A 12,521-nucleotide genomic window follows, 5' to 3' on the forward strand; every position below is an offset into this window, starting at 1 on the left:
CATTTCGAGCTCTGTGCCTTTCAGAAATTTCCTCACTTTGCAATCAGCTACTAATTTAGTTGTATAACACATTGTGTTATTAGCAGATCATTGTTTCTTGCATAAGAAGGTGTCAGTTGTCACGTATTAGTTTTCATCAGTATCTTTTTTAGTTTCAAAAATTCTCTGCTGTTCTCAATTGCTCTCTTTTAGACCTGTTTTCTCCCTTTATGTCCAAAGCAATCATTTTTAAAACAACAGAAGAGATTTTGCCATTGCTGGAAAACTTGAGCAAAACAAACAAAATGCTGGAGGAGCTCAGCAAGCCAGGCAGCATCTATGGAGGGGAATAAGTAGTTGATGTTTCTGGCCAAGACCCTTCATCAGGACTGGATGGAAAGGGGGCAGAAGCCAGAATAAGAAGGTGGAGAGAGGGGAAGGAGAACAAGATGGCAGGTGATAGGTGAGAGGGAAGGTGTGTGGGTGGGAGAGGGGGATGAAATAGGAAGTTGGTGGGAGAGATAAAGAGCTGACGTAAAAGGAATATGATAGGAAAGGACAGTGGACTGTGGAAGAAAGGGAAGGGGGAGGACCAGAGGGAAGTGATGGGCAGCTGAGCAGAAGAGAAAGGATGAGAAAGTAACCAGAATTGGAAATAGAGAAAGAAAGAAGGAGGGAAGGGGGAGACATTTGCACAGTGCTGTCCTTCAGTGTTTGCTTGGTGCTGTCCTCCCGTGTTCATTTGGTGGAAGGACCAGGGAGCCATTCAAGGACTTGGACTATATTATTTTCTTTATTTTGCCTGTGTGCTTTCTTCTGAAATCATAACCATATGTGCTATTTTTGCTGTGTGCTATGTGTTGTTGGTAATGTGCATTGTACTTTGGCCTCAGAGAAACGCTGTTTTGTTTGGCTGTGTTCATGTATGGTTGAATGATAATCAAACTTCAACTGTACAGGACGATGGAGAAATTGATGTTCATACCTTCAGGTTGGAAGCTACCCAGACAGAATATGAGGTATTGTTCCTCCAACCTGATTTTGACTTCATCGCGACATTTGAGGATGCCACAGACATGTTAAAATTGGAATGGGATGGGGAACGTCGACTCACATCATGAGAGGCCTGCGTCAGGCATTTTCATGCCTTACAAGGCGCAGATTGGGAAGTCAAATTGAAATGGGTATCTACCAGGAGACCCTGCCTTTTGCACTGGGTAAAGCAAAAGTGCTCGACAAAGTGGTCCCCCAATCTACATCGGATCTCACTGACGTAGAGGAGTACACACCTGGAGCACCGGATACAATAGATGACCTGTACATACCTGAAAGTGAAGTTTTGGCTCAACTGGAAGGACTATTTGGGGACATGAATGAGGGAGGACATGTAAGGGCAGATGTATCACTTGTCATGCTTGCAGGAATAAATGCCAGGAGGGAGATCAGTGAGCGTAGACGAGAGGACTATGCAGTCCATCGAGAGAAATTCCTCCAGAAAGTAGAGAAGAAAGGGTAGGGAAAGATATGCTCACTAGTATGATCCCTTTGGAGATGGCAGAAGTTACAGAGAGTAATGTGCCAGGACATGTAGGTTCATGTGGTGGTAGGTAAGGACGGGGAACCCTATCGCTGTTATGACAGCAGGAGGATGGGCTGGGAGTAGATGTGTGGGAAATGGAGGGGATGCAGGTGAGGAGCAAGAGAAAATCTGCAGATGCTGGAGGTCCGAGCAGCACATACAAAATGCTTGGGGAACTCAGAAGGCCAGGCAGCATCTATGGAAAAGAGTACAGTTTAACGTTTCGGCCCGAAACGTCAGCTGTACTTTTTTCCATTGATACTGCCTGACCTGCTAAGTTCCCCCAGCATTTTGTGTGGGATGCGGGTGAGGACAGCATTAGTGGTGATGGAAAGGAATCCTGTTCGTTGAAAAAAATGAGAACATCTCAAATGTTCTAGAATAGAAAGCCTCATCCTGACAACAGCTGTGGTGGAGATGGAGAAACTTCCTCACCCCTTTCCTTTCAAATTAAAACTTCTAGATTAAATATTGCTATATATTTGTCCTCAGTCTTTTGTGTTCAGTATTCTTTCTTTCCAGTCATATTTTCTGATGATACAGAAAAATTGATTTTGTCTCACTGAGTGTTTTCTGACCCACAGAGTAATCATATTCCCTGACTAGTTTTCCTGAGTAATCTATTCTCCCCATATTCCCATCAACTGCACCTGATTCTAGCACCTGCCTACACTCAGGACAATTTAAAGTGCCCAATTAACCTACCAACCAGCACTTCACAGGGGGAATATGCAAACTCCACTGGTGAGGATTGAATCTGCATTATCGGAGCTCTGAGGCAGCAGCTGTGCCATTGTGCCGCTCAGTAATTTGCCCTGACACACACAGGGCATCCTAAGCAATGTCCTACTTGCCCTGATACCACTTCCGTGAATGGACCACTCATGAAGAAGTTTCTGCTTGATCGGGTTGGATGCTGCTGACAGCCAGCTGATGGTTGTGTGGACTCAGTACATGGATTACCATGTCCCAGATTTCCAATTTAATGATGCTAGTTACTGTACGTTATTAGCAGTTTTATGTATATTTTATTTGACTTTTTTTTTCAAAATATGGCAGTAAAAGGGATGGGGTTTTAGGAAGATTGTCTTGAGGCTCGGTCATTATTCATGTCTGCTCCACTCACAAATCTGATTTGTTTGCAGTACACATGTAACGTGGCTAGTGGGCTCATGCAGTGGTGAGCCCCAGCAGTGGGTTGGATCAAACCAAGCACAATCCAGCATCTGGATTTTCTCCACAAATGCTGCATGGCTCACTGAGTATTTTCAGTAGTCTTTTTCTTAAGTATCTTCTCTTGTGTTGCTGTTAAATTTTATTTGATCTTACTTCTTTGAAGCACCTTGGGATATTTCTACTGCATTGAAGGGACAATGCGAATGAAAGTTGTTGCTGTTGTTATTAATGATGCAGACTGATGTATCGGCCCTAAGCCTTTCCCTTGGACAACATCAGTGTCGTGGAGAGGGGAGACTTGCAGCATGGGCAACTGCCAGTCTTCCATACAACCTTGCCCAGGCCTGCACCCTGGAAACCCTCTAAGGCGCAAATCCATGGTCTCACGGGACTAACGGATGCCTATACATATAGGACTGATGTCATCACTTGTGTTAGTAATCACAGTGTCCATCAAAGAATTGTTTCTCCAACTGGAAAGTATTTAAGTGTGGGAAATGATGAAGACATGAAGAAGGAATGCATGGCATGTTATGTCACTAAACAGGCTAGGAATCATCTAGTGTGTTCACATTAGTGGGTTTGTGAGCTCTGAGGTTACTGATATGCTAGAGGCAAAGTAACTAAAGAACACTCTTAACTAAGGAACATTCCTATATTCCCCACCACACTATTGGTAATGCTCACTCTATACCAAATTCTTGCTCCAAGTTACTGGTATAGCTGGGAGATACTTCTTTTTTCTTCCTCTTATATTTCAGAAAGTAACTGTTGATTGACATCAGAATCTTCCCCCTTCTTTCAGAGAACAAAGTGCTCTTGCTAAAATGAGGTCGTGTTTTGTGGAAGAAGTGGACAGTCAGCTGAGCTTCTCGTCTCTCGTAACGTGATAGCGTTGCCTTTCAAAATATCTTAGATAATGGTTTAAAAATTAGAACGATTTCAATGATTGATGGAAACCATGCATACATTATATAATCCACTGCAATCTTTGTTATAACAAACGAACCTGAAGGATGTCACTTTCACTAACTGTTCCTTGTTTACTTTTAATATATGTAAATTAAGTTATCATATCCTCTTGAGAGTGCTGGATAGCCTAAAGGCTTATGTTTTAAGTGCAGTATTTGCATTTGCAAATCATTATTTTTGGTGAGGCCTGAAAGAATTTGATGGCATGGTGTCAGTATCTGTCTCTATGTCATTGTGCGTGTAATTGATAATGATACTAGCTGTAATTGCTCATGCATGCAAATGAAAGTCTTTGAAATTTTAGCTGAATGTAAGTAAGATTTTAATTTTAGATAGTTTTTTTTAGGACTGTGTTGATATCAAACTTTATCTTGTTAGAATTATCACGATGCCATTAATATAAGTTGAAATCCATTCAAAGATGAATAGTTGTAATATTCTAATTAGTGTTTTCATTTGCTAAGCTAATGAGATTTAACTAGTATCACAAATGGCCTGCAGTATATAACAGCAGCCAAGCAACTGGAAATTACATCTTATTGACAAAACCGGTTGCATTATAAGCTGTCAACGGGCTACTTTGTTACTATAACATCAGCATTCAGTTTGTTGATCAGCAAATGTGAAATTCTGTTTAATAAGGATAATGCTAATGGACAGTATTAAGACAGGAATTAATAATAAAGAACTTACTTTAAGTGTGATAAAAAAATACGTTTGAACATTTACATCCCAAGTATATTATTAAAGTGAACCAGTGATCACAGAGGGATCTCAAATTCAGTCCAGCGTAAAAATAGGAAGTTTCCAGTTAAATCATTTATCAATGGCTTCAGCTTCTGTGAAAGTCAATACTATTGCTATTAAGTAGCTCTTCAAAAAAACTCGCATGAGAACATGGTGGGGTCAAATCTAGACTTGGCACGAATGCTGGAGTCAAGTGTGTAAAACCAGTACAACTTGAAAAGAATAATAGAATTGAATCGAGTGAACATGGGTTTATAAAATGAAAGTCACATTTGACTGACCTGCTGAAGCTCTTTGAGAACATAATGAGTTGAGTAAAAATGGGGTAACCTCGGGATGTGGAGTATTTGGATTTTTAAAGCTATTTGATAGGTTCCCACACAGAACATTGATCAACAAAGTTAAGACACATAAGTTTGGGGATAATATATTGATCTTGATTGAGAATCACTACTGGGCCTAAAGCAAATAGTAGGAAATAACGTATTGTTCTCAAGCTGGCAGGCCTGGACTCGTGGATTACCATAGGTATCAGTGCTGAAGTTCCAAAATTTCACAACCTACATTGAGAAGGCCAAACGCCATGTTTCCTGGTTTGCTGATTGTACTAAACATGGTGGATAGTGAACTTGGAGGAAGATTACAGTGACTTCAAGGGTAAATGGACAAGTTGAATCAAATATGTAATGATGGAATGCTATGTGGAAAATATTCTGGTATCTATATCAGAAAGGCAAAGTGTGTTAAATGATCAGAGACTGGTTAACATGTTCACAAGGACCAAAGTATGCTTGTATACACATCACTGAAGGCCAGTGCACAGGTGCATCAAGTAATCAAGAGGGCAAATAGTATATTGGTCTCTATTATGAGAAGATTTAGTCATAGTCATAATCATACTTTATCGATCCTGAGGGAAATTGGTTTTCGTTACAGTTGCACCAACCAGGAATAAAGTATAAATATAGCAATATAAAACGATAATAATTAAATAGTATTATGTAAATTATGCCAGAAAATTAGTCCAGAACCAGCCTATTGGCTCAGGGTGTCTGACCCTCCAAGGGAGGACTTGTAAAGTTTGATGGCCACAGGCAGGAATGATTTGAATGCAGAAGTAAGTAAATAAGCCCTATCAGGAGGCGGGAGGAGAAGATGGCGGTACAACGCAGCGTGCGCAGCTCTCCGGTGAAATGATATCGTATTTGTAAGTAGGATGCCGTGCACAATTCTGATTTGATGGAGACAGACATGAGAGCAGAGAGGAACATCTGGAGAAGTTTCTGAAATGCCCGGTTCGCTGCCGCTGCTACTGTGCGATCGAGAATCTCCGGAGGGTGGCCCCAAAATCCCCGGCTTTGCCTGCTGCTGGCGACCGAGGCTGGGGTCGAAGCGGTCGGCAGAGATGGTGCTCGGTACTCAGTGTCGGAGGGCTGGTCAGAGGCTCGAAGTTTTCGGACGACTCAGAGTCGGACTGTGGTCGGGCATGGCAGGGGGAGTTTTCTTCCTTCTCCCGTCTGCGTGAGATGTGGGACTTTCAAGAGACTTTGAACTTTTTTACTGTGCCCATGGCCTGTTCTTCATCAAGTTATAGTATTGTTGCACTGTTGTAACTATATGTTATATTTATGTGGTTTTTGTTAGTTTCAGTCTTGGTCTGTCCTGTGTTTCTGTGATATCACACTGGAGGAATATTGTATCATTTCTTAATGCATGCATTACTAAATGACAGTAAAAAGAGGACTGTGTGTCCTCATAATCTAATCTAATCTATCAGAGGACCTTGGTGTATGATATTATCTAAAGGGTATAAATGTGATAGAGGGAGTGCAGTGATGATCCCAGGTTCTGGGGAAAACAGATTGAGGAGAGGTTGAGTAGGTGGAGAATGTATTCCCTAGTACATAGACGAATCACAGCAGATCCAATTCAAATTTGATCCCCAACAAAGGAGAGGGGGACCTGCAGCACGGTATCAGAATGTGTAGGTTGCTTAGGACTGAGGTGATGAGAAATTCCTCAATTCAGAGTGAGATGAATCTTTGGAACTCTCTACTTAAAGGCACTTTGGAGGTTTCATCAATGTGCCCAGTCAAGACAGAGTGGTACTTTTCCGGACATCAATGAAATAGAGGGGTGTGCATACTGTGTGTCGGAGGCACTGAGGTAGAACGTCAGCTATGAATTTAGTGAGTAATTGAGCAGCCTTGATGGGCCAGGTAGCTTACTCCTACTTCTTATGTTCTTATGAAACAGTCTATGTGATACTTGATAGATTATGCAGCAGTGAAGGAAGAAGGTTGTCAAAGTAGAAAATAGTAGTTGAAGGGAGAAGGAATCAGTCTTGAAATAGAGAGCCAATTCTTCGTTGGAAATATTACCCAATCCTTCCACATGTTGAGAATATTGCTGTAGTTTGTTTTAGTCTTTGTGGGGAAAATTGATTTCTGAGAAATGGAAATCAATTATAAAAGTATCATACATGTTTCATAACAAGCAGATAATACAATATTCCACTCCAATACTAATTTTGTTATTGAAGTGAACAGTTTCTTTTAAAATTTGCAACCAACATGATCTATGCATATTTTTGACTGACTATGTTCTTCCAAATGCATCCAATAACAGAACTTCAGCGTACAATTTGCACTCTTTCTATTTTTAATGTTTTTTAAAGCATGTTCCTAATAGTCAGGTAAGTTCATATGTTTCTAGGATAAATAAAACATTATAATGAGAATTTTGCTTTCTTACATAACTTACACATTTTTACTAATTTTTATTCCCCGTACACTTATTGATCTCGATTTTCCTGTGAAATCTCATCAATTCCATGTGAGTTTCAGAAAGTTCATGATCCCCATATTACTTTGTTTCAATGCATTTAATCTACCTAACAGTATTGGGATTGTCACAGCCAAATCCAATCTTATTTTCCCCGGTATCTTTTGAATTGCGAACTTCTTTAGGGGTTGTTGCATTATTAGTAGAAACAGAAAAGTAATAAAATCAGCCAAGATTGGTGAGGTCTTCTTACTGCAGAAATCAATGAAATTAATTTGGAGGAAGAGAGTTAATTATGAAGCTTCAGATACTTAAACTTACTTCTGTGAATATCTGATTTACACTGCACCCCAAAGGAAGTTATATAATACAACACTAGCAGAACATCTTTTGTCCAGAACTATTTACCTATGCAAAGGATTGTACAAGTCAATAGAGCACTCCCAATTATGCAATGATCCTTTTTGAACCAGTGGCTATTTGAACTGCGGACATGAAGCCTGATGCTGCTGAATATATTAATAAAGCAAATACAGCTGTGTTCAGTAAAATGTCTTACTAAATATCCACTGTTAACCAATTAAAAAAAAATATTATTTCAATCATTAAAGCAGCCATGTAGTCTTGTGGTCACCTGTCAAATCCAAGATGAAATATTTAATCTAATGAATGATCTCCCTTTATAATGCATATCTTTTCTATTCTTATAACTGACTGTTCAAATAATAATTACTATTCTATTGTTAATGCTGTTAATAAAGATTGAGCAAAGTAAATAAACTTCAGGAAGTTTGCACTCTGGCCAAAATTAAGGGAATACATTGAGAGAATGCCTAAAAAGCAACTGAAAATTACTACCCTACTGACAAGTCACACACATGATATAGAATAGGTCCTATAGGATAGATAGATATTTCAACATGCTTTATGAACTGCTGTGGAACTTATATCTAAAGACAAAAAATCATAACCTATTCCATTTATCAAACTCAAATTGGCCCCATTGCAAGCATTTCAGCTTTGCTAGTGGTGGGTTATCTGTTCATTTCCTACATGAAGCTCATAAGCTGTCCTATAGGATAGAGTATCCACCTCTACGACCCCTGGTGATACGTAACTCTATGAAGGGAATTCTGTTTCACTACCTACCATTTATCAATCCCATCTATACTGCTAATAATTCTGTATACTTCAGTCAGGAAACCTCCCAATTTCCTCCTCCACTGCAAGGAAATAAATCCAGTCTACCTAGTCCCTTCTCATAACTAAAACACACCATTTCAGGCAACATTCCAAGATTTTATCCTCCCCAGTGCAATCGTATCTTCTTTCCTATAGTCACAGTATGTTGACAGGCTGACTAGGGGGAATGCCATACTAGATCTAGTATTAGGTAATGAACCAGGTCAGGTCACAGATCTCTCAGTGGGTGAGCATCTGGGGGACAGTGACCACCGCTTTCTAGCCTTTAGCATTATTATGGAAAAGGATAGATTCAGAGAGGACAGGAAAATTTTTAATTGGGGAAGGGCAAATTATGAGACTATAAGGCTAGAACTTGCGGGTGTGAATTGGGATGATGTTTTTGCAGGAAAATGTACTATGGACATCTGGTCGATGTTTAGAGATCTCTTGCAGGATGTTAGGGATAAATTTGTCCCAGTGAGGAAGATAAAGAATGGTAGGGTGAAGGAACCATGGGTAACAAGTGAGGTGGAAAATCTCGTCAGGTGGAAGAAGGCAGCATACATGAGGTTTAGGAAGCAAGGATCAGATGGGTCTATTGAGGTAGCAAGAAAGGAGCTTAAGAAGGGGCTGAGAAGAGCAAGAAAGGGGGCATGAGAAGGCCTTGATGAGTAGGGTAAAGGAAAACCCCAAGGCATTCTTCAATTATGTGAAGAACGAAAGGATGACAGGAGTGAAGGTAGGACGATTAGAGATAAAGGTGGGAAGATGTGCCTGGAGGCTGTGGAAGTGAGTGAATTCCTCAATGAATACTTCTCTTCAGTATTCACCAATGACAGGGAACTTGATGCCGGTGAGGACAATATGAGTGAGGTTGATGTTCTGGAGCATGTAGATATTAAGGGAGAGAAGGTGTTGGAGTTGTTAAAATACATTAGGATGGATAAGTCCCCGGTATCTGACGGAATATTCCCCAGGCTGCTCCACGAGGTGAGGGAGGAGATTGCTGAGCCTCTGGTTAGGATCTTTATGTCCTCGTTGTCCACGGGAATGGTGCCAGAGGATTGGAGGGAAGTGAATGTTGTCCCCTTGTTCAAAAAAGGTAGTAGGGATAGTCCGGGTAGTTATAGACCAGTGAGCCTTACGTCTGTGGTGGGAAAGCTGTTGGAAAACATTATTAGGGATAGGATCTATGATCATTTAGAGAATCATGGTATGATCAGGGACAGTCAGCATGGCTTTGTGAAGGGCAGATCGTGTCTAACAAGCCTGATAGAGTTTTTGAGGGGGTGACCAGGCATATAAATGAAGGTAGTGCAGTGGATGTGATCTATATGGATTTTAGTAAGACATTTGACAAGGTTCCACATGGTATGCTTATTCAGAAAGTCAGAAGGCATGGGATCCAGGGAAGTTTGGCCAGGTGGATTCAGAATTGGCTTGCCTGCAGAAGGCAGAGGGTCGTGGTGGAGAGAGTACATTCAGATTGGAGGGATGTGACTAGTGGGGTCCCACAAGGATCTGTTCTGGGACCTCTACTCTTCATGATTTTTATTAACGACCTGGATGTGGGGGTAGAAGGGTGGGTTGGCAAGTTTGCGACGACACAAAGGTTGGTGGTGTTGTAGATAGTGTAGGGGATTGTCGAAGATTGCAGAGAGACTTTGATAGGATGCAGAAGTGGGCTGAGAAGTGGCAAATGGAATTCAACCCGGAGAAGTGTGAGGTGGTACACTTTGGAAGGACAAACTCCAAGGCAGAGTACAAAGTAAATGGCAGGATACTTGGTAGTGTGGAGGAGCAGAGGGATCTGGGGGTACATGTCCATAGATCACTGAAAGTTGCCTCACAGGTAGATAGGGTAGTTAAGAGAGCTTATGGGGTGTTAGCTTTCATAAATCGAGGGATAGAGTTTAAGAGTTGTGATGTAATGATGCAGCTCTATAAAACTCTGGTTAGGCCACACTTGGAGTACTGTGTCTAGTTCTGGTCACCTCACTATAGGAAGGATGTGGAAGCATTGGAAAAAGTACAGAGGAGATTTACCAGGATGCTGCCTGTTTTAGAGAGTATGGATTACGATCAGAGATTAAGGGAGCTAGGGCTTTACTCTTTGGAGAGAAAGAGGATAAGAGGAGACATGATAGAGGTGTACAAGATATTAAGAGGAATAGGTAGAATGGATAGCCAGCGCCTCTTCCCCAGGGCACCACTGCTCAATACAAGAGGACATGGTTTTAAGATAAGTTGTGGAAAGTTCAAGGGGGATATTAGAGGAAGGTTTTTTACTCAGAGAGTGGTTGGTGCATGGAATGCACTGCCTGAGTCAGTGGTAGAGGCAGATACACTAGTGAAGATTAAGAGACTACTAGACAGGTATATGGAGGAATTTAAGTTTGGGGGGTTATATGGGAGGCAGGGTTTGAGGGTCTGCACAACATTGTGGGCCAAAGGGCCTGTAATGTGCTGTACTATTCTACGTCTATGTCTATAGTATGGTGACTAGAGCAACACAATAATATTTCAGTGATGGCATAACCAATATTTTATAAAATTAAACAACAGCCTTCTTACTTTTCCATTCCATGCCTTAGTAATGAGAACATCATCATCATCATCATCATCAGGTGCCGTGCCAAGTTTGAGCTTTGACTGCCATGGCCCACACACTCCTGTTTCGGGTCAGGTGGATCAATTTATTGGTATTCTTTTCCATTTCTCTGGCTGCTATTTCCATCAGCATTTGTCTTTGTCTTCCTCTTGCTTTCTTCCATTCAATCTTTCCCATAATTACAGTGCATTCTAATCCTCTTTCCTAATTACGTGTCCAATGAAGTTACATTGCCTTTTCGTGATCTCATACATTATTTCTCTTTTTGTGTTTGCTCTGTTCATGACATCCTCATTAGATATTTGTTTCGTCCGTGATATTCTTTGCATCCTCCTCAAAAACCACGTCTCTGCTGCTTCAATTCATTTCCTCATGTTACTAGATATTATCCAACATTCTGAGCCGTATAACATAACTGGATAAAGGTAACTTTTCAGTACTCTGAGGTGGGTTGTCGTGCCTAGTTTAGTATTGGTCAGTATACTCTTCATTCTGGTAAAGGTGTCTTTTGCCATCCCTATTCTTCTTTTGATGTCCACGTCGCACCTGCCATCTGATGTCACCCAGCTTCCTAAGTAGCAAATGTTCTGTACTTGTTTTATGTCTTCCCCGTTTATTCTCAGCCTGCAGATAGTATTCTCCTTCTTTTTGGATATCACCATACATTCTGTCTTTTTGCAATTGATAGATGGACCCATTTTTGCACATTCTTCAACAACTATATCAATTAAGTTTTGTAGTTCTTCCTCCGTACTTGCAATTAACACAGTGTCATCTGCATATCTGAAATTATTGATGTTTTCACCGCCAAGTTTGATTCTCAAGATGTCTCTTATTTTTTGTAATATTGTTTCACTGTACACATTAAATAAATCAAGGGAGAAAACACTCCCTTGTCTAACGCCTCTCTTGATTTTCTTAAACTATTCTATTCTTACAGCGGCAGTTTGCTCCCAGTACAGATTTCGGATTACGTGGAGATCTTGCAGCAGCAACTCAATGCATTAAAACATGTAGACATGGTCAAGAGGTTCAGTTGCTCTTCTTGCCAAACAACAGAATGGGGAAGAGATGTGGTGTAAGTGATTTTGACAATAGAATTATTGTTGGTCAGAAGGGGTGGTTGGAGTATCTCAGAAACTGCTGATCGCTTGGGATTTTCACGAACAACAGTCTCTGGAGTTTACAGAGAGTGGTGCAAGAAACCAAAAAAAAAATCAGTGAGTGGCAGTTCTGTTGGCAAAAATGCCTTGTTAATGAGAGAGGTCGGGGAAGAATGGCCAGAGTGTTTCATGTTGTCAGGAAGGTGACAGTAACTCAAATAACCACACGGTGCAATAGTAGTATACAGAAGAGCACTTCTGAACACACAACATGTTGAACCTTGAAGAGAATGGGCTGCATCAACAGAAGACCATGAATATACATTCAGTGGCTACTTTATTAGGTACCTCAGGTACCTAATAAATAGGTCATTGAGCATAAATT

General features: G+C 40.8%; 1 protein-coding gene across 1 annotated transcript in view; it reads left to right on the forward strand.

Annotated features, from left to right (window-relative positions):
- The window catches only part of LOC134349574 (paramyosin), a 674,039-nt gene that overhangs the window by 486,655 nt on the left and 174,863 nt on the right, over positions 1-12,521 (forward strand). The window lies entirely within an intron of this gene.

This window comes from Mobula hypostoma, chromosome 1 (assembly GCF_963921235.1).
Source record: "Mobula hypostoma chromosome 1, sMobHyp1.1, whole genome shotgun sequence".
In the NCBI taxonomy this organism is placed as follows: domain Eukaryota; kingdom Metazoa; phylum Chordata; class Chondrichthyes; order Myliobatiformes; family Myliobatidae; genus Mobula; species Mobula hypostoma.